This window comes from Triturus cristatus, chromosome 7, assembly GCF_964204655.1.
Source record: "Triturus cristatus chromosome 7, aTriCri1.1, whole genome shotgun sequence".
Taxonomy (NCBI): Eukaryota; Metazoa; Chordata; class Amphibia; order Caudata; family Salamandridae; genus Triturus; species Triturus cristatus.
In genome coordinates, this window is record NC_140590.1 from 1,653,636,674 (window position 1) to 1,653,660,028 (window position 23,355).

Sequence of the window (23,355 nt, forward strand, 5' to 3'; positions counted from 1 at the left end):
AATTTTCTGGTTCAAGTGCTGCCATAGTCACTTTATACAGAACATCGTCATCTGATGTCTGAAATGCAATACCATCTGGGGTACAATAGATGGCACAGTTCATTTTACAAAGGCTATCGCGTCCAAGTAAATTTACAGGACTGCAATCGCACACTACAAAACGGTGCATGTCTTTAAAGGGACCAATTTCCACCTCTACTGGTTTAGTAAGAGGGGCTTTAATTTGTCTGTTGGAGACACCTACAACTTGGATGAATTCACCTGAGAGAGGAATGTTTGGAATTTCAACTGATCTTACAATAGAACGGGTAGCGCCAGTGTCCACAAGGAAATTAACATTTACACTATTCACCTTTTCATCCACGAACGGACCTGACTGATCTACCTCTAGAGTTGCGCCAAGCACACACTCCTCTTCCTCTCTTAGGCACCGTCATAAACTTTCATCCGATTCATTTCCATCCGGTCGTAGCCAATACTGTGAAACAGCAGCTGCGTGCGGCAATTTCGTTACCTGCTCTCCACCGTAGAATCCTGTCTCTGCACTGTATCTTTGAAGATTTACACTCTTTGGGAGAGGTGGCTGCGGCACCTGACTCTGTTGAGTGACTACCTGTTGCTGTGGCGGTTGTTGATAATCCACCTCATTCTGCACCTGTGGATTTAATGATTTATTTTCGGTATTAACTTTTGAAGGTAATTTACACTCATTTTTCCAATGCCCTAATTTTCCGCCATTATGACATGGCCATTTCTTTTTGGCTTCTTCTATATTCATCTGACCTTTTCCTTTACCAATGTTAGGTTTCATTTTTGTCTGCCCTGTGTCATTAATCTGGTTAAGTATTTGAGCATCTTGCTGCTCTGCAACCTTCACTTGTGCCCACATTGCTTTTTGTTTGAGCGTACGTTGTCTAGCTTCTATGTCATCACTACAATATTTTGCATACCTTAACACCTCATCCACTGTACTAGACTGCCACATAACATGTGCTGTTTAATCATTTCACTTATCTCTGGTCTCAAACCATACACAAATCGATATACAAAGTGACTCATGTCTTTTTCACTCAAGCTCTCATATCCACTGTACTGTTTAAAAACTAGAAGCAACCTTTCATAATAAGCATGCACAGATTCTTTTGCTTCCTGTGTGGTTCTATCTGTCTTTACCCAATATGTTTCTCTTGGAGGAATCTTATTTTAAAAAAATGTGATTACTTGCTCATATTTTCTCATTACTTCTTGACCTGGGGCTCCTGTTTTAGCGTCTCTAGGATATTCTTCCTTTGGCCAATCAATTGTGATTTTACATTCTGTCCATAACTCAGCAGGTACAACAATCTCAAACCATCCATCCAAATCTTCCCACAATACCTTTGAAACCTTTAGAAATCTTTCCACTTGTCTGTACCATTCTACAGGCTTCTCTCTCAATCTCAGAAAATCATTTGTAAATGACAATATATCCTGTCTAGACCATGGGACATGTACATAACCTCCTCCTGGAATTTCTCTCATTGGACATTCTACCGCTATGGGTTCCTTTTCTTTTACTGGGAAAGCTAAGGTCATTTTATCAGTCATATCTTCTTTTTTCTTTGTCCATCTACTTCTCTATTTATCTACATCTCCCCATTTTCTCAGTAACACAATTAGTTCTTTTATCTGAGTTAACCGTCCTGAAGTGTTCAAATTCTCTATATCTTTTTCACTAAAATCTACTCTATAAGGTTTCTGTAATCCTCTAACTTTTGCAAAAATGTACTCCCAACCCAATTGCTATTTCTTCCATTTTTTCATGCAAACTCCTAGCTCTCCACGTTATACTTTTGCACATAAACATCAACTCCTCATTTTGGTATTTTTTTAATCAATCTGTACCAATAGTTCCAATAATCAGTTCTTCCATGTCTATTTTTAATCTCACTGCAACCAAAGGTTGTGGTTCTGTATCTTTTCTCTGCAAATTCCTGACCCAATCATTTAATTCTTCTGACGTTGGACCCACAGGGGTCGTATTTAAATCTACCCTATTCACACTTTTCTCTGGTGTTTCTGTTGCTGATTCAGTTGCCATAGGAATTTTATTTATCGGACTCTGATTTATTGTCAAATCCATAGGTGGAGTTAATCTGACCGAATCTTTCGTTTCCCTAATTTCAGGATAAATCTTTTCTCGTACTTTTTGCATACTGGAATTCAAGGGGATCGTTAAGGAATGTTCATCTATCTTCTGATTTTCAAATACAGGTATCACTGGACCTATAGTTACTGGCACAGTTACAGCTGCTACATTCTTGGTCAATTCTTTTATCTTTTCAGCCAATTCTTTTGTTGATCTTGCCAGTTCAGATGCATTATGATTATCAGGTTCTACAGTCTGTGGTAATTTCTGTCTATTAAATGAATTATTTATTTCAGAAAATCGTTCTACATTTTGATTTATCCTAGTTTCCATTGGCGGTGCATTTGGTGTCACCACCGCAGAAACCTGTTGATATGGAGGGGGTCTTTTATTTGATATGTCTTCCAGCAACTCATCATCTGTATCACTGTCTATATATCCACACCTTTCTGGTACTGTATGCTTCTTTTTCTCCGTACATTTTTTCCCTGTTCCCTCTTCAACTGTTCTAGCAGGAAACATACCATCCACCATATTAGCGTACCGCCATCGTCTCATCCTGTCTTCATGATTCCAACCTCATACTCTTCCAGGAACAAAACCATCATCCCTTGTACCTCTGTGTCTCTCTCTTTCATACATCTAATCTTCCCATTCACCTAGGGCTTCAAACTGTGTCGGTCTAGGTCTCGGTTCAAGCTTCATCATTTTATTTCTTACATTTCGTATTATAGCTGTGCTAAATGAACCAGTTTCTGGAAATACCAATACTCCATCATTTTGAGTATATTTAGTCCAATTTTACAACCAAATACAAGTGTGATAACCATATTTTGTCATCATGTAAGATGCGGGTGTTTTTGGTGGAGGAAGCACTTCTCCTTCTCTCCTCACAATCTTTTTATCTTTCTTAAAGAAACTCTTGAATTTCTTAAACCATGAAGGTTTCTCTATCTCTCGTCCATCATAATAAGCCATATTTCACAATTATTTGCCGAAACAATTCACACAACTCTTCTCTCATATGCTTAACTATTCTGTCCTATCTCAGCGCGAACCACACTAACGCACCAATTAGAAAGCTTTTACATCACTCTCACACTGATCAATCTCAGCGCGACTCACACCTTCGTAGCAATCAGAGAGCTCTTCGTATTTCTGCAACTGACCAATCCCAGTGCAGTTCTTGTTGACGTCAGCTCTACTCCTGCTTCTGCTGACCCCTCCTTTTCCAAAAATTATCTGCACAATTTTACAACTCGTTTAATTTATAAAGTCGGTTAATTACGACATAAACACGTTTTTCATTGTCCGTTTCACTAAACAAAAGTGATAGTTTTCCAAACATTCAAGAATTCTGTTTTTCCAGTAGGCAGCCCTTACCTCTACCCTACCACAGAATTTCGTTTCACCAATAAAGTAGCACTTCCCTCTACCTTACCCTTCTTTCAAGCAAGAAGTAAACCAGTTTCTCTGGAGATAAAACACATGTGGAGGCTACACTGCTCCTGAGAATTAAGGTCAGAGTTTCACAAGAAAACCTGTTGCTATTCCATTCAACGTAAATCACACATGAATTTCCCTATCATCATACAATCCTGTGTTATCACCAGATTGAAATCAGATAATGCACAACTCCATGTGACTTCTCTCGTCACACAAATCCACTTCCTACTTTCCGGAAGCTTCAAAATTCCGATTACATATAACGTGACACAGTCTCAACATGGAGTGTTAAGCATAGAGATTAATGATCAATAATCCGCTTAACTGACCTATAGAAACCAAAACTCTGCAACCAAGAAAACTGATGCAGCGCGACTAAAACAAACCCTTTACAAATATCACCCAACCCAGGAAAACTTTTCACACCACTTATTCATCAGTGGGGCCCATAACACCGAAAACACACATTCTCTCAGTTTTCCGGATAAGTGACAAGCTGGCGAGCTACAAGACACACGGGGTACCTTAATATTAATTTTCCCTAAATAATAACGATATACATTATTTACATTTAACTCTAGAATACTCTGGATTAAACATCATGGCACTCCGTTAATTTTTGGGTCGATGGACCAACTAGTAAGTATCAGTTGAAAGCGATTAAGTCCAGCTCAATCACAATTAAACCTTTAACTTTTATAGATCATAACCTTAATTCTAATTACCACAGACTCAGTTTGAGTTAACATGAAATTTTATCTAGATTCATTGAATAAATTGAATATGTAAAATTTATTAGACAAAATTATAATCATTAATTTCATAAGTGTTTCAAGTAAAGATTCAAAAGGAGATGGAAAATACTCATTACCCTTGGCCTTAGGGCGATGACGAGAATGGTTCACCAGAGCATGAACCGCAGATCACAGGATAGGTTCCCAAACTGACTGACTGTCCCTCTAACCTCCTCGGACGTATTCCCTCCCAGGATAGAATCCCGTGACGGTCTCGTGCCTTTTCTCCCTCAAAGTTCGAAGTTCAGAATCTGTCAAAGTCTTTTCAGCATCTAGGAGAAATCGACAGACAGACAGCGTGTCGTGTTGAATAGGAAAATAAGCAAGTGCCACAACATCATCATAAGCACCAATTTTTATACCCTTTCACTAACTTGCTATATCCAGAATTGAAACATTTTAGGGGCTGTATTAATTTCTATTGGTCCAATGGAGGGGTGGTGATGGTCATGGGCTTACCAGATCTTCAGCTCAATTGTTGGCCTTATCAATTAAAAAATGCCAGGATGTTATTATTTACCCCTGATTATTCACTGTTAGGCAGCATGTTTAAAGCCATGTTAGACGGGGTAGCAGAGCATGGCTTTATGTACAAGGTTGGCTCTCCAAACTTTTTTAAAAAGTCCGTCTGAAGATGCTACGTATGGCGGCCAAGTTATGGTCGGACTGTCGAGACTGTCTGGGGCTCACCTACTACAGCGATTGTGCACCGCTGTGGGACTCGCTTGGAATGCCGGAGTACCTTTTAGACATTCTAGCCCAGCCATTAAAGAGGCTGGAATTTCACTGTGAAAGGATGTAGTAGTAGGTAATAAATGTCATCCTTGGGAATTTTGGAGCCATATCACGAAAGGCTCCCTGTCTAGATTTAAATTTGATCAGCTTACATCATGGTGCAAGTGTCAATGCTGGTCTCAAGTGGAGGACAATCAGATGGAAAATGATCTACAAAACCAGGCTCCAACGATGAAAGAAATTGCTTTATGGTGTAATTATATTCTGGCTGCAGAGGAAAGAAAGGTGGATAAGCCATATCGGGCCTGGGAGAACTACTTGCCGAGTGAAGAGCGGAAAGAGTTTTGGCAAGTATCTTTAGATATGCTTTACTCTGTGATTAAATCTTCTGCACTCAGAAGAAACCACTTTTTTACACTCCACAGAATATACTGGACCCCTCCTAAAATTTCCAGAATGAAGGGTGGAGTAGATCCAAGATGCTGGAGGTGTGGATTTCAGAATGCTGATGACGTCCATGCATTTGCTTCTTGCCCTAAGATACAAGAATGTTGGTGTGATGTGAGTAAGACTATCTCCAGGGTCATGGGTGCCGATGTAAGCCCAACTCTTATTTGGCATTGTACCTATGTTGGGAGGGGCACGAGTCCAGACTGGGACACAACATAAATTGGTGTTTTACTTGATACTGTTGGCAAGGAGAGAGATTTGTAAGCTGTGGTGACAGGAAGCTCCTCCTAGTTGGAATGCCTGGTGGAACTCTGTAAACTATTTAAGAGCTGTAGATTGTTTTACTTTATTATATTTTACTTTATAATTGACTAAGGTATAGGATATGTTCCTATGATTAAAACCTCTGAGTCAGCTCAAGTTGTGTATAAACACGCATTCCCCGTAAAGAAAATACCAGCTGAGACTAAGAACCACCAAAGGTATTTGTGCCAGATGTGGACCAGGTCGAGATATGGCAGTAGCTGCGAAGGTCATATGAGGAGAAAAAAAATGACAAGAAAAATTCACATCCTCGACTATGTCAAATATAAGCAAGCATAACTACAATATATACTTAGTAGCTATAAAATTCCTTTCAAATGCAAAAGAAAGACAGAGAATAAAATAATTATGGAGAATGAGCATTTTCAGACAATGTAGGAACAGTATGTGTTACATTAGCACCAATCTAATTAAGAAACAGCCATAACCGTTGGGCATTATGAGAGGATGAACATTGCATCTTATACATAGTATCCAATTTATGATGTGAACATACAGAACACCACCACACCTTATATCATAATTTAGCTGAGGATTTCCAGTTAAAAATGATGTGCTGAAATGCAATTGCCAATAAAATATCTAATAATTTATCATTGAGAAATGAGGGAAGAAGGGACCGAGTTCATGTACCCAAAAATAAATAAAGAGTATTTAAAGAGTCTTGTAGGTCAAAAATCCTTTTAACTTGTGACCAGACCCTAAGCCAAAAGGAAAGGGTATTGGGACACCTAAATAACATATGTACAATGCCTGCTTGAGGAAAATCACAAGACCAACATTTTGCAGAAATACTTGAGGAAATCCTAGAACATTGGTTTGGCTTACAATACGGTGAATTTGAGCAGGTCAGCTATATAGACAGGGCATGTTCTGGTGGAAGGGCATTCCGTTGGACAGCACTCTTAAGTTAAGAGAATTCTGAAGGGAGTGCGTATGGAGGTTACTCCTAAAGCAAGGTATGCATCTTTATGGGATGTGTTGTTGGTATTGAAAGAGTTAGAGAAGTTGCGAGAAAATAAGTGGCTATCCCTAAAGGTGTTATCATTAGGGGTGGGCGGAATTTGCGTAATCGCGTTACGCAAATCTCCGCGAAACGGTAAAAAATCTCCGCGAACATGCAGAAATTCCGCGAACACGCGGAATTGCATGTTCGCGATGCTTTTTTCCTGTTCACAGTTGCTGTTTGCGTGCTCGGGGAAAAATATCTTGCGAACACGCATTTTGAGAACGCGAACAAGAAAAAATTTCGCGAAGTCGCGGAAAGCAGAATTTTGGGCAATTTCAAGTTCTCCGCGGAACGCGAAATTACCGAAATTCCGCAAATTCCGCGAGCGGAACGGAATTTGCTGCCCAGGCCTAGTTATCATGGAAAATGGCAGTTTTGTTGTGTTTAGTGTCCTTTAGAATGGTGTCTGATATAAGAGCTTTCGGGGTAGGTGCTAGAAGTCATCAGCCAGAGGGTGTGTGTTTTGTGTTGCCAAAGCGCACAAAAGCTATGTCAAGGACGATTTTCTATCCTAGAATGGAGGGGCATAATTTATTGTATGTAGTACATTGTTTGAAAGAGTATGAGGACAGGACAAAGGTATTAAGAGATCAGTGGGTCTCTCATCTGTTAATTTCCTATAGGCAGCCTTTTAGAGCAGTTTCTGCACCAACTTTGGCAAGGTGGTTTAAGGAGGTGATGAAGATGGCTGGAATTGATGTTTCTGTGTTTGGGGCGCATTCAGTAAGAGGAGCAATGGCAAGTAAAGCCTTTATAGCAGGAGGATGTTTGAGTTCAATAATGAAGGCTGCTGATTGGTCAAGCTAGGCAATGTTTAAAAGACTTCACTTTAAACCTGTGGAAAGCAGCCATCTTCTTTCGTTTTCTGCAAACATCCTCGACAGTTCAGATTGCATAGAAAAAACAGATAAATAAACGAATCCTCAGAATGTCAATTCAAACCAAATAATCTCTTCTTCTATAACTCCATTTCATTTCTTGTAGTCTCCTCCTGAAAAGAAACCACAAAAAAATATATTATAGGATGGGAATCTAAAGGGGGGGATAATATCAGCCTCTGTGTCTTTAATAAAATCATAATTTTCTACCTATCCTAGCTGTGGAAAATCTTCATTTTATGGCACGGCACTGATGCCACTATTATGCATGTTTAAAGCCTTGCTATAATGTTCCTCATTGGATAATCCACTGGCTTCAAATAGAATTTCTTGAATACTGAATCTGATGACCAATCAGCTACATCTAAAATCCTGCTAATAAAAACGCTTTTGATGCCATAGCCCCTCTGGTCGAATGAGCCCAAAACTTATTTAGATCTATTCCTGCTCTTCTCATGACTTCCTTGACCCAACGAGCCAAAGTAGGAGTGGACAGTGGACACAGCCTTATGTGGGCTTCTGAAAGAAATTATCAATTGGGAATCTGTACTGCATCTCAGGCTCTCAGTTCTTCTCTCATACTCATGCAAACATCTCACTACACACAACTTTCTACATTTGTCTAAATTTGGGTAAAATATTATTTTAGATATAGTTTTAGTTCTCCTCGTTATATAGAAGCAAACCCCTTCTGGTACGAATTTTTACCCTGAAATATCTAGTGCCCTGACGTCTGAAACCCTCCTAAAAGAGACCAGACACAATAACATAACCAACTTTAAAGAAAGTTTCCTTAGATCCAAGCATTCATTTTCAGTCCAGCTAGCTAATTCTTTCAGTACAAGGTCCACATCCAACACGGATGAATACATTGCTCCCAGAGGGGCCTTTATGCTTACACTTCTCAACAACCTTTTCACCACATCATGTTGACCCACAAGTAAGCTATCTATTAACTCATGTCCTGCTGAAATTGCCGACCTGCCAATATTGCCAGTGCTTTATGATTTTCCCTCAAGGAGCATTCAGCCAAATAATTCACCACATCCACCAGAGGTGCTGATAGGGGATCCAAACTCATCAAAGTACTCCAACGAAACCCATCTTTCCCAGGCCACCCTGTAAGACTTTGATGTTCCAGGAGCTCATAACTCCTTAATGAGTTTTGAAGCCGCCAACGATAGTCCTGACACCTGCCAGACTCTCCCGAAATCAGCCAAGCCATCAACTTTAAATGTCCCTGCAGAACCAAATTGTGATTGTCCCCTGCTGCACTTGTTAACAGTTCTGGGGTATTCGGAAGAGTTACTGGGTCGGCAATCAACATCTCCATAACATCTGGATACCATATTTGGGATGACCAAAAGGGGGTTACCAATTCAAGGAAAGGGAACCCCCTCTGAAAGGATTATTCAGGTCAGGGAGAAAGAGGGGAAATCAACAATAAATACAAAGAACAATAAAGCTCTCTCGTGACCTATATTTCTTTGTGCAATAGACTAAATCTAGTACGGGTTATGTGAAGTACATAATCACAAGCAAATCAATCATTGTATTACAACCTTTATATTTTGATTTTTTTCATTTACTTATTATTCATGATTTCCTTTTTCATAACATTTTATATCCATATAGCTTTATTATCTTTTAAAAGAAGTACATTTGTAATTTTTTATAAGTTTCTCTTTTTTTTTACACATTATTATTCATAATACAAAAAAATAATTCCTATCAACATGTGAATTCTAAATACAGTACAATACCCTGGACCCCCTAAACAAAGCTAAATATCACAACAATGTTCAATTATCAATCTCATTCACTCAATTCAAACAAAGACAAGCAACCCAAACACACATACACATCTGGGTTTAAGGGAGAGGTAAAGGTATTTCCAGTCTCCAAGACCAAGTTAGTTGAACGTGTTGAACAAGGTCTGTTCTAATATGGTCGACGCGCGTTTCGTTCGATTGAAACACGATGTGAACCACCTTCTTTAGGACCTTTCCCAGATTGACTAACCTCTCACAAAAGAAAGAATATGGGGTACAAATGGTACTGATCCCCGAAATATTGTCCGATTGATATCACATTAAAAGAATAAGTTAGATATCTGAAGGTAGAGCATAAGGCGACTGTTCATTTTTCATATACTGCACCGATCCACTTGATGCGCCTCTGCCCTTGTCAATGTTCATAGTTTGAACATTCCTTTCCTGTATTTACAGCAGGGAATCACACATCTTTCCATACGGAGTTCCTATGCCATATGCACGTGCCGTAAATGTCAAAGCACTCTATCCGGGACGGGGGAGTCAATCCTATGAAGTCATACGATTTACATGTACCTATGTCGATTTACATGATGTCCCTGTTAGAACTATTTTCCCCTTGTATGTATTCCTGAAACTCCACTTGAACCAGCAGTGTTTGTTGTTGATTTCCCCAAAAGGGGGTTACCAACACTATTTCTGCTAATTCCCTTTTCACTTTCAGTAACCCTCTCTGAATCAATGCAAAAGGTGGGAAAGCATAACTCCTTAACTTCCCCCAGTCTTGCAGAATGGCATCTACAGCTTCTGCCCCTGGATCTCATTTCCTATTGTAAAATCTGGGAAGCTAAGCATTCACTCTGTTTGCAAATACTGGCCTCACTGCCTTGCCATAAAATTATTTTTAAAAGATAGCAATTCATCACAAATGTCGAGTTCATCACAGAAAAGTAGTACAGAAAATTATCCAACTATACAGTACAATATATAAGATTAGCCCCCTGGGTCAGACTAGCGCACCTTAACAGCCTGTCTTCAAAACCCTCATCTTTTCTGTCTAGTATTCATCCTTCTACTGATAAGACACCTCCCAGTCCAATAGAGGCCCCCATATCCTCTTACCCTTCAATTTTGCATTCTTCCCCTTACGCTCATAGAGTGCCTTTTCTAGTTTAAAAATGGATAAAAAGTGCCTCTCCCATTAATGAAATGTCGGGGGTAACGGTAAAGCAGTCAGAGGCAGCACATAGTCTAAAGACTGCCATTGCATTAAAAATTATCCGGCCCCGCCCCTCTAGGTACATCATCAATACCCAACAACATAACTTGCGGAGACAAATTGATGTTCATGTTAAGGATTTCATTTAAAAATGGTACGTTGAGGCGGGGCTTGTGCAAAAGATATGGATCAGGTCTGCGCTCGACTCCTGACATCGCGTGCACTCTGTACCAGCCATCCCCCCCCAGCTAGCTATCTTAGCAGGGGTAATGTATAAATCAAATATCGAATTTTATGTTGTCCATGCTTTAAGTCACATAAGACATTGGATCTATTTGAGTTCTTCACCATTACACATTCTTTCTGCACAAAGGACTGTCTCATTGCCTGACTGTTTAGCAATCTAATATCAGGGTATTTCAAGTCACTTCTTCTGGTGCTGAGTCTAAGCCTTTTGGGTAGGTTTTGTACCTTACAAGCACATATTTGTGTACAGCGTATCCACTTTTTAGTTTTTATAGTCGACTCTGCAAATCCAAGCATACCTTCTAGAACTCTTGCCGCAGAAGAAGACTGTTAACTTTCTCTGTATAATCTGTCAGATGATAGACACTTGCCTTCACAAAGCTCCATCTTCCAAGAATATCTCCTTTGTGGAGGATTCATAATAAGCCTTTGTAAGGATGACATTCAGTTTGGAGAGCTTGACGTGATCACTGATTTAAAAAGTGCTATTGTTCCACAAAGGTTAAAATTTTGCATAGACATTTTTACTTTACAGTTGAGGAAGATTGGAGCGCTGAGGCATTTGTGAACAGTTAGTATATTATTTTTAGAATGGGTGTGCAACGTTAAAAGACTCCAAGTTTTTTATGAAGCAAATGTGGTTTGTGCCACAAAATGTCTGCATGTCTCTTCTCTTAAATTCCTTGATTTGCTTCCTTTCTAAAGGCCCCAAAAAATCTGGAATAAATTGATCCAAAATAAAAAATATATTTCATACATCTGAGTTGAACCTCATATGAACAAACGCATAATTTACTTTCAATGGTGTGATCTCAATCTCTTAAAACAGCATAGACATTCCAAAAGTTTCCATATCTTCAAACCAACTGTTACCCCTCCAGCATGCAGTTTTCTATAGGCTTTTTGCTTAGTAGAACATTGTACTCGTGTCATTGTAATCGTGAAACAAGGAAATAATTCTTCAAGTATTGAAGCTGTACAGATGCTATCATTCGGAGGCCATTCATTAATGCAGGCAAGTAACTTTTTTCTTAGGCATGTTTGTCATAGTTCAGGGTCTTAGAATGTTTCTCCGGGCTTCATGTCTGTGAATAGATGCTTAAGGATTCTTGATGCGTTGATTTAAATGCATCACTTGGATGTAATATCTGAAGACAATTCTCAGATGAATATTTGAGTATATTTTTTATCGAGGTACGTGCACCTCTTTATTCTTTGCACCATCAACTTTCTTTGTGCAAGCAAATATTCACCCGGTAGTAGGATTAAATAACATCTATACACTCCGTGGTACCACATTTTAAAATATTTTTATCTTTTCTGAATGTAAAACATGAATGTGGGTGTCCAAACCTTACAGGGAACATAAAAGCAATAATACATGTTTAGTGAGAGTTTTAAACGCCACACTTCTTTCAGATAGGTATTTTCAGTTTCAAACTTGTTTTCAGGAAAAGAGATGTGTGACCTTTCCGACATTAATCTAGTGCTTAATTTGAACTAGTGGTTTCCGGTCCTCGGCACTGGAACCTAATTGTCATCACTGACACGTATGACATACATGGTGGCGCTGTTTATCTAATTTTGAAATGAGCACAAAAACAGTTGTTTAATAATGTAATATTCATTAAAAAGTATTAATTCCTGCCGCCCAAGCCATTCTTATAGCTTTGGGCTGCCTGGAATAGTCTGAATTGTCATAAGGAGTGTGATGGTTAGTTATTGTGTTGGTGCTGTCACATCGCTGGCAGGGGCACTGGGTGGTGCAAGCTGCAGTGGCCTCCTGATGAGGGCCCTGCCACTTATTTTTGTTTACAAATTAAGCACTGCCCTAATCTGAGAGGGCAGGGTGATTTATGCACCTTGTACCAGGTTGTTGTGGACAAAACGTTCCACTAAACTGGGACTAGAGCAGAGTTCACCCTTTTTATTAGTCCATCCAAGGAGTGTAGTTTGTTTTATAAAACCACCAACATCTGCCCTAGAGAGAAAAAAAGAGGATTCCAATCCCAAACCCTAAACACTCCCCTGTTTGGGCAGTTCATGCCTCTCTGAACCACAAAACATGCCTGGGAGGGTGCTTTCTGCCAACAGCTATTCTGACTGGCTGACAAGTTTGCATCAGAAGTATCCATTCTTATTAGTTGTATTTCAGCCAATTAGAATCCGAAACAAGGATGTTGTCACAAAAACGTTGATTGGACATTTTTTAGACCATCTGTCCCGGTCTATGTGTTCAGAGTGGTGCAGATACAGGACTGTAAGAGAATTCTGGGGCATACATTTTGCAGTGTTTTGGCATCTGATGTGGGAAGCTGCCTGTCTTTGGCGTCAGCTTTATCTGTTGATGAGTACAGAAGAAGATTCAGGAAATGACAACATTTCCCAGAGATTCTCTTTCTCATACTAAAAAGAAATATCCCAATCCATAGAATATAGGAATAGTACGAGTCAGTCCCTCTGGGGAAGCCACTGCTGGACACAGCAAAAACTATGGGCCAGGAATATATAATGGCTCTTACTGATCCAATAACAAGAGTTTACGATGCTGGAGTGAGGGAGAGGGTGGGATGGGTGGTATTGCCAGAGCGAGGGTGGTACAAGTATGGCCCTATCCCTCACAGACATTTCCCATGGATATCCCGAAAGGCCTTTAAATCACCCGTCACTTTTTTGAATGGCGTAGCAGATCAGTCAACGCATACATGCTCCACTGACCTTACTCCATCACTCCACTACCAGGTGCCCACCATGGCGCTCCCAGTGTTACTATCACTTTGACACCATGAATCTGACGGACCTCTGAGCAGATGCTGTGGCATTGTCCAGAGGATGCCTGTGTCCTTTCCTCTTTCAGCTCCTTCTACACACAAACTGAACGGAGTAGAGGTACCCTTATCCCTCTCGCCCTCAGTCACTCTGCCTCCAGCATCTCACTTCTTCACTTTCCCCATCAGTAATTAGCTAGTGGTGGAAGGGGGCAGCAGTGGTGTGTTAGTTGCACACAGAGAAGGCAGTGGAAATTAGCCTAGAGAAGATTTTAAGTATTCATAAAAGAAGCAGATGATGTAATATGAGTTAGGAGCAACTATGCCACTAGACTGAGAAAATGATGAATCTAGGATGTAAAGTGTGAGGGTCTACTGTGCCACACCTTATTTACTACATGGGAAGAAATACGTGGTTTACGCCCCCGCAATCACAGGACCTGCACACTGGGGTAATTTTAAAAGTCCATTATATGAGAGGTGCTGCGTTGTCCTATTCTCTACAGCTCTTTCCATGCCTAAAGTGTTTATGTTGCCAGTAATATGAAATGTAAGAGGCGGGACATGATCAAAGATGCTGCCAAACCCGAACATCGACTACCATAATCTTGTTAGATATAGGTTTACTCCTCTTAACTCCACATGTATTACCGGGATCGCACATATATTTTATTTCATTTCTTTATTTATTATATTAATGAAACGCAGCTGTCACCATGCTGGTACCCTGGCGCTGATAGCTTATCTCCTATCGCTATATCTTCAAGGTACTAGATGTGAGTTAAGAAATCCATATTTATCTGCGTGTACTTACATTCATGATAATAATGGTGCTCCATATTCTGGTTGTGATAGTTTTGTAGGATGTTATTTTTGGGCTTGTTTGTCTTATAATAATCTGATAATTCTAAGGAATATTCAGAATGTAAGGACTTCGAGACTACACTCAAGACTATAGGAGCTTACAGTTTGCAAAAGGGCCCAAGGGTGCAGAATCAAGTCCTCAGCTGGGTGAGATACCATGAGTATGTGATATGACACTAACTAGGCTAACACAATTTACACCTCAGAAGAAAATACAAGTTTTTATACATTAAATGAAAGCAAAGCCCTCATGGTTACCTGCGGATGGAAGCAAGGCCCTCATGGTTACCTGTGGATGGAAGCAAGGCCCTCTTGGTTACCTGTGGATGGAAGCAAGGCTCTCATGGTTACCTGTGAATTGAAGCAAGGCCCTCATGGTTACCTGTGGATGGAAGCAAGACATTCATGGTTACCTGTGGATGGAAGCAAGGCCCTCTTGGTTACCTGTTGATGGAAGCAAGGCCCTCATGGTTACCTGTGGGTGGAAGCAAGGCCCTTATGGTTACCTGTGGATGGAAGCAAGGCCCTCTTGGTTACCTGTGGATGGAAGCAAGGCTCTCATGGGTACCTGTGAATTGAAGCAAGGCCCTCATGGTTACCTGTGGATGGAAGCAAGGCCTTCATGGTTACCTGTGGATGGAAGCAAGGCCCTCTTAGTTACCTGTGGATGGAAGCAAGGCCCTCATGGTTACCTGTGGATGGAAGCAAGGCCATCATGGTTACCTGTGGATGGAAGCAAGGCCCTCTTTGTTACCTGTGGATGGAAGCAAGGCTCTCATGGTTACCTGTGGATGGAAGTAAGGCCTTCATGGTTACCTGTGGATGGAAGCAAGGCCCTCATGGGTACCTGTGGATGGAAGCAAGGCCCTCATGGTTACCTGTGGATGGAAGCAAGGTCCTCATGGTTACCTGTGAATGGAAGCAAGGCCTTCATGGTTACCTGTAAATGGAAGCAAGGCCCTCATGGTTACCTGTGTATGGAAGCAAGACCTTCATGGTTACCTGTGGATGGAAGCAAGGCCTTCATGGTTACCTGTGTATGGAAGCAAGGCCCTCATGGGTACCTGTGGATGTAAACAAGGCCCCCATCGTTACCTGTGGATGGAAGAAAGGCCTTCATGGTTACCTGTGGATGGAAGCAAGGTCTTCATGGTTACCTGTGGATGGAAACAAGGCCCTCATGGTTACCTGTGGATGGAAGCAAGGCCTTCATGGTTACTTGAGGATGGAAGCAAGGCCCTCATGGTTACCTGTGGATGGAAGCAAGGCCTTCATGGTAACCTGTGGATGGGAGCAAGGCCCTCATGAGTACCTGATTGATTGAACAAAGAGACTAACACACAATCTTCCTTCGTAGAGACTAATAAGACTGCTATCTACCCTTCCTGTGTGGTGAGAAAAAGGCTTGCACTCAGCCTCCTTTGCACGTTTGGCAGAGAATGGGACTCAGTCTTCCTTGCACAGACCAAACAGCCTGCTATCCCGGCTTCCTTTTCACTGACCGAGCGGGCTGGCACCCATTCATCCATCTGACAGAACAAGGGCACAATTACTGACTCTACAACCACAAAGACCACCAGACAAATTTTGTGAAAATCAGGATCTCAGCGCAATTTTTCTTGCCATGGCGAAGCTTACTCTGTTAACAAACTGTTAAACACTAAGCTTTAACAATTTTCTAATGTGTGAGGTGTGTTCTACTACCCTGCTAGGTATTGCGGTTAAAACATTACTGGAAAGGGATTAACTGCAACAAGAGGCAATTCTGAATTTGTAGCCAAGCTTCTGAGTCTCATTATGTGATTCACATTGCTTTAACTGCAGCTCAGAGCTCACTGCTTTATTCTTTGAAGGCTCGCTCAGTGCCTCGGCTGCTATTCAGGGTGCTTTGGCTGATAATCAAAGTCTGATATTCAAATACAAGCATGGTGCCTTCCAATGTCCTGAAGTAGGGCATACGTGGAGAGCATTTCCAGTACAAAAAGCATCTTTACATCTTATGATGTTTTCCAAGTGTGTACATAGTGCAGGTGTAACTGCTGGCAATGGTTAAACACCTCGACATACCATGGCTGGGTCCTGCCCACAGTTGGAACTCCATTATGTGATGCTGATGTCTGTATCAGTAAAGAAGGTTTCATTCTTTTTAGATCTGGACATAATCAAAGTTCATATCATCTCTCATCTGATTACTGAGATCTTAAGTTGAGATCATTGTAACTTGAACTCAATCATTTTGAATACCTGAAGGGCGTCCATCCATAATTGGAGTAAGTGGACAACTGTCCTATGTAAATCTTTGTCTGAGAAGATCTGGAGCTGAAAAGAATGCTTCTGGACAGTAGTCAGAGTAGCACAGCTGATGCCGGTACTTTACCTGAGTGTCCAGTTCTGGACCACAAGACCTAAGATGCAGATCTCAAACAGTGATGGCTCCCTTATGGAATGCAGAAGAACTGAAATGAAGAACTCTGCAGGACATACCTGCTTTTACACCTGTTACTACTAAAAGGCATGCATAACAGTGTTTGCTGAGTATTCTGACTCAGATAACAGAACTACTAAACAGTGATAATTAGTCTAAAGTTCAGTTAGATTGAAAGGATTGGAATCTATTGCTGACAAAATACCATCCTCAAATTAATTTATTTACTGCTATGATACTCACTAATGTTTTATGTTTGTTTATTATTATTATAATTCATCAAATGAATATATATTTTGTGCATATTATCCCCATTAGATGTTGATAAATGTCATTTTAATCCAGAGTCACCATGCGTGACGTCCCTTGCTTAATCACCTGCAGTCCCAGAGAGATATTTGAATATCATGTTCAACAGGACTTTCATATAAGTAGAAGTAGGAGTAGTTACATGTGAAAGTTGTCATTACTCATTCACTAGAGTGGCTGTCATTTTGAATTGCTGCTGCCTCCTGCTCTTTGGGCTGTTGCATCTGTGGTGTACCCGTCCCCACGTTGGGCTTCAAACTTTAGGGTCATGACACAAGCATCAGGTTTTCCTTTCCAAAGGCCAGAGACAGTCACCTAAATTTCCTTTAGTCAAACCAAAGTGACTGGTACCCAAACTTCCTTCATCAAGACCAACCAGGATGGCATCCAAGCTTCCTTCACACAGACCAGAACTTAGCACCCAATGTGGGTGTCTGACCCAAAGTTAAACTCTCTTCACTGGATTTAGCATTTGCTTAACTTCCATTGAAACCTCAACTGCACACAAGCAAAAAGGAGACCACTAAACTTTCACACTAAGATAACTAAGAACACTTTTAACATCCTGAATTCCAAGAGGCACATGCTGTAAAGGATAATTTTTCTGATAACTATACTCAAAAACAAACGGAACAGTGGTTATGAAATGTAGGAGGTGCTCTAGAACAGTCTTTGCCTAGTCGAAAGAAAAGGCCAGTGTCTATGATTTGTTTAACTACATTATCAGAGGGGGAATCAATGAGCTCATATCAACTAGGGGGAAGTGCAAAATGGCTGTGCCATCACCTGAAGAAATAGTGATTTTCCAGAAACTCTAGTTTAGAATTCAGAATTAGGCAGGAATTCCGCAAACCTTGTACTTGCAGCAAATCCTTCTTCTCAGCTTCCCCACACTACAATAGTGTATGCAAGCATATCAGTTTTATATTCTGCTTTTCCTCCTATGTCGTTTACTGCATGTCACATAGTGGTCTGTTTTTGAGATGACTCTCTGGGGCATTTGTACAAGCCTCTATTGCAACCACAAAGTCACGTTGTGGTGGCGATAGGGGCTGTGCCTTATGGACAAGGCAGCGTTAAGCCACTTAACGTGGCTTAACGTTGCCTTGTACATAAGATCCCCTTTCACGCTATGGTTAGAGTGAGAGGGGCGTGCAGTGGGAGTTGTGGTGGGCGTTACACCACAACATCCATTGTATTTGACGCTAGCCCCTATGTACAAGGGTGGCGTACATAGGAGGCAGCAGCAAATTAAGACCATGAAACCCTGGTCTTAAGTTGGCGAAACGAGGAGAAATGCAATATTTCTCCCCGCTTTTGCTTTTTCCATGTGTGCTGCCTTGTGCAGCACACATGGAAAAAGCAAAATACCATGGTTTGTTTATGCTCAGGAAGGTGTACCTTCCTGTACATAAACAAACCTTTCCAAAAAATTCCATTTTGTCACTTTCATGTGTGCTGCATGAAGCAGCACACATGAAAGTGACAGAATTGCATTTTAGGATTGTTTATGTGCAGGAAGGGACACCTTTCTACACAGTCAGTCAATCAAAATCACCTTAATCGGTTATTCAAAACCATAAAAGCATGTTAAAATACCCATCACATAGAAACACATATTACACAAATCCATCATAGATACAATACACATATAAAATACATATTAGAAAGAAGAATCAATCATACATTTAAAATGAAATGCCAGAACTAATTAAGATTATTAAATACACATAGTATAAAAAGACTCATTACCGAATATTATGATAATAAAAAGTCGAAACCCATAAGCCCGCACTCATATTATTTCCTTCTTTTCCTTGCTCTCACTGCAGCAGCTAAGAAACTAGCGATATTAAAAATTTCACAAGGCCTATTCAACATCTGCAGATAGGTTAGGGCCGGCCTGACCTGCATGAAGCCTTTGTCCTTTAATATCGGAAAAATAAAGTGCTTGCTAATCTGCAGATAGTGGTCGCAGAACATGACAAAATGCAAAGTATCTTGCCTCAAGAAATTATCGCAAGAGCATGGTCCCAGATCCTCGATCTTACTCCAGCCAAAAGGTTCAGCTAATAAAAAATGCAAGAGGTTAACCCTCATTCTCGTCAAAAGAAAGCAGTGTTGAGGCTTGTTTCCTACAGCCAAATAGGGCTCCATAGAGTAAGAGGTTTTAAAAATCTGGTGAGCCCTAATAGTGGGTTTCAATAATTCAGTGGCCTACCTTTCTACGGATGCTAAGCGGAGAAATGAGGTCTTGGCCCACACCAGGTCTTTATTGCATATTCTTTCAGGGTTATCAAAAACCTCTGGTCGGCCAAGCATCCTTGCTATACTTTCCACATATCTCAGCCATGGAATATTACTATCCCTATCTAGTGCCATAAGATTGCGAATGATCTCTTGATTGAACACTACCTCCGGAGTGCACCAGATCGAAATCCCTTTTTGAAAAGGGGACATTTTAGTTAAATCAGCCACATAACCAGTACCCTATTCTTCATGAATTATGTACGAAGATATAGATTGGGGGCTGAGAGCAGACTTCTTAGAAATGTATTTTCCACAGTTTAACACCTTCCTACATATAAACAATCCTCCGCTGCACGCAGACGCCCTTGCACTCTGGTGTAAGGGTGTCTGCGTTGGTGTTAAGTTGCTAAACTTAGCGCCATCGCAGGGGGAAACGCAAGGCTGCACAACATACTTGTAAATATGGTGCAGCCTTGAGTTTCAGAAGTGGCGGAGCGTGTCGTTAAGCTAAGGAGACTAAAGACTCGCTCCGCCACTTCCTTGTACATATCCCCGTCTGTGTTTGGCAACATCACATACAACACTGCCTTTTGCATCTATCCTTTTTTTTCATTTGGTTTTACTTATTTAGTTCATGGTTTACATCAGTCTGATTATATGTTGTCTTTTTTTTATCTATTGTAGCCACGACCTTATGTTTTGAACAAACACACAGAGGCCCTGATTACGATGTCGGTCGGAGTTGCCTTTGACTGACAGAGCTGCGGATGGGGAACCGGCTGACCTCAGGTCAGCGGTTCCGACACTGCAATTAGGATGCGACAGCACATGGTGCGGTTGTAAACTTCCATTTTTCAATGGGAGCTTGTGCTGCGGGCCAAAACCACCCGCAGCACATGCTGCCATTGAAAAATTTACGTTTTTACAAATTTCTGCAAAGTGTGGCAGGCACCTCACGGTGCCTGCCACTCGGTGCGGGGACGTGAAGGGGGCCCCAGGGCCAAATGCAGAGGGCCAGGGGGGAAGGGGGCCCTGCTAGGGCCCCCAAAGACACTTTCTGACAGCAGTTCCATGTCAGAAACGCCGACATGGAACTGCTGTCGGGAAGTGCCATCACAATCCGGAGACGTTTGAGGCATGGGCAAAGTAGGTTCTGGCCCAGAGCTCCAGCATTTCAGGGGGCCCCCTTCCCCCCAGCCAGCTCTGTTCTGCAGAGAGTTTTGCCCCGATAATTCTTATACAGGTCACTTTAACCTCTTGAGTGCCCATGACGAGATGGTCTCGTCATGGGCCGCGGTTGCGCTGTGCCCATGACGAGACTATCTCGTCATGAGCCCCGCCCGCTAATGAAACGCCCGGCACAGGGCGTGGAAAGGGCGGGGCACTCAAGGGGTTAAATGTCGTATTCCTTTTATTTATGTTTAGTGAGGGTAGTGTGTTACAATCTATTATTGACATTTTGCAGAGAAACATTGTGTTTATGTTTTTTGTAACATTCACAAAAAAGTTTCTTTTAGATAAAAACAGGACCTCACATATGAGAAATGTGAGAGTGTCACAATGATTATTTGCAGAAATATAAGAGAGCCCATGGAGTTTTACAATATCGAAAACACATGTCACTATCCCTGAATATTGGATGTAAACACATTTAGAATTTGGACGAGTGTGTCTGTGCACTGTCAGTGACTTGGCCAAAGAGGGCATGAAAGAGCTGAATTTGGATTATAAATTCAAAGCTGTTCCGAACAGGGGCCCCAAAAATACATTTGGCCCAGGGCCCTCAAAATCCTTAAAATGTCTCTGTCATAATCCCAACAGCGCAAGCACTGTTCTTTAGGGATTCTGAGACCTTTCCGACTGCCTGACACCGACTGCCTGACAGGTTCTTCGAGCCCTTCAGAACCAAGTCAGATTTCCCGGCCATTTTAAACTCCCACCGCTGTCATTGTAATACGGTGGTCGGAGTTTAAACCTATAATGTCGGAGGCTTTCCGACTGACATTGCAAAAACCTTTGGACATTATCTTCTTTGAGTAATAATGGGCAACATTATTCACTTCTTGTATCAGCCCAACATAGTATTGCTCTCTCGTGATCTTGCTATAGAATTTTAGTTGCCATCTTCCAGGGACTGCTTCCATTGCGATGCTGAGGTGCATTGTGTTCAGGAACAGCAATAGCTGGCATGGGCTCTTTGGTGAATGCAGAAGCCATATTGAAAAGAATTTCTTTTCACTAAAATCAACACATGCATTCTAATAGTTACTTCATAGTTGATCTAAATAAGTATATGCAATAAGTAAATACAACATAATCGTAGCATAAGTAAATGCAATGTAATATTTCACAGGTATTTTCAGCAAATTCATTTTTCTATGTAAAAGAATGCGACATGAAAAGCATAGTACTCATAACTTTATTAAAAAAATGATGCGAAGTATTGCTGTGCATTCACATATTTATGCACATGATTCTTAAAGTCAACGTTTCTTACTTACACAGCTTGCATTGCTTTTTTATGATTCTCTTCGTATGTTCACATGGGCACCGCTAGTCCCTCATTTCATTTAACTTCTTTTAAACTTCCTCCCATATGTGCAAGCATAAAAGAACCAAGACTGTGTGGACCATTCCAGTCCTTCATGTAGCTGTCTCAAAATTGTTTCATTTGTTGCCATCACCAACCACATTTTTTATAAGGATGGTAGAGCATTTTGGAAAGCAAAGTTTGTTGTATTTATTATTTTTTCTGTAGGATGCAGGCTTATCGTGTGCTTTTTAGGAAGTTCATCACATGATTTGGGCCTCAATTAATGGATCACTTTGTCCATTTTAAGATGGGTGGTCTTTTTAATCCAGCAAGGTTGAGCTTGTTTGTTCTTTTGCATTTAAACATCATACCATGCTCTTATTGATTTTACATTTATGTTGTGCCTGCACCTAAAAGTCACAATTTGCACCTAATTGTTATCTTGCTCCCCAAATTGTATCCACATTCATGTTAAGTCCCCTACAAGTTTTGTAACACTCATGTTGCTGGTGCAGCAAGGGTAATTTTGTAGCTAAAATGATTTTGCATCTAAATGTGATTTTGCACATGACTGCGACCTGTGTTTCGAAGTGATTTTTACATTTAAGCTGATTTTGCACCTCATTGTACTATCATCCTGCACATCTATCTTACCTCACATTGATTTTTTTACTTAAACAAAAGGTAATATTGCACATAATTGTATTAATGAACCTAATGGTCATTTTTGCTTCTACATGTGCTTTTCATCTAATGGTGACTTCACACGCCTTTTCATGTTGCACCAAGTGTGATTTTGCCCTTAAACATGACTTTGCACACAAAAAATATGTTTTTGCACCGGAATGCGATTTCTGCTCCTTCATGTGGTTTTACTGTCCTGCTGATTTTGCACCAAATATGTTTTTCTCTTGTTATGTTCATTTGTAAAGGGCACTATCACCCACGAGGGTATCCTAGCACTGAGCAGGTGTGTGTGACAAGACCTGCCTATGCTAGGGTGGTGGATTGAAAGTCATGTCTTCAGCTTCTTGTGAAATTTGAGAAGGGAGGATGAGGCTCTGATGTGGAGTCGGAGGACATTCGATGCTTTAGGAGCAATGCAAGAGAATGCCCGTACTCCTGTTCTGTATATGCGTGGTATGTGTGCGAGTAGGAGTTCCGCGGAGCGGAGGTGTCTGGGTGGTTGGTAGAATGAGATACAA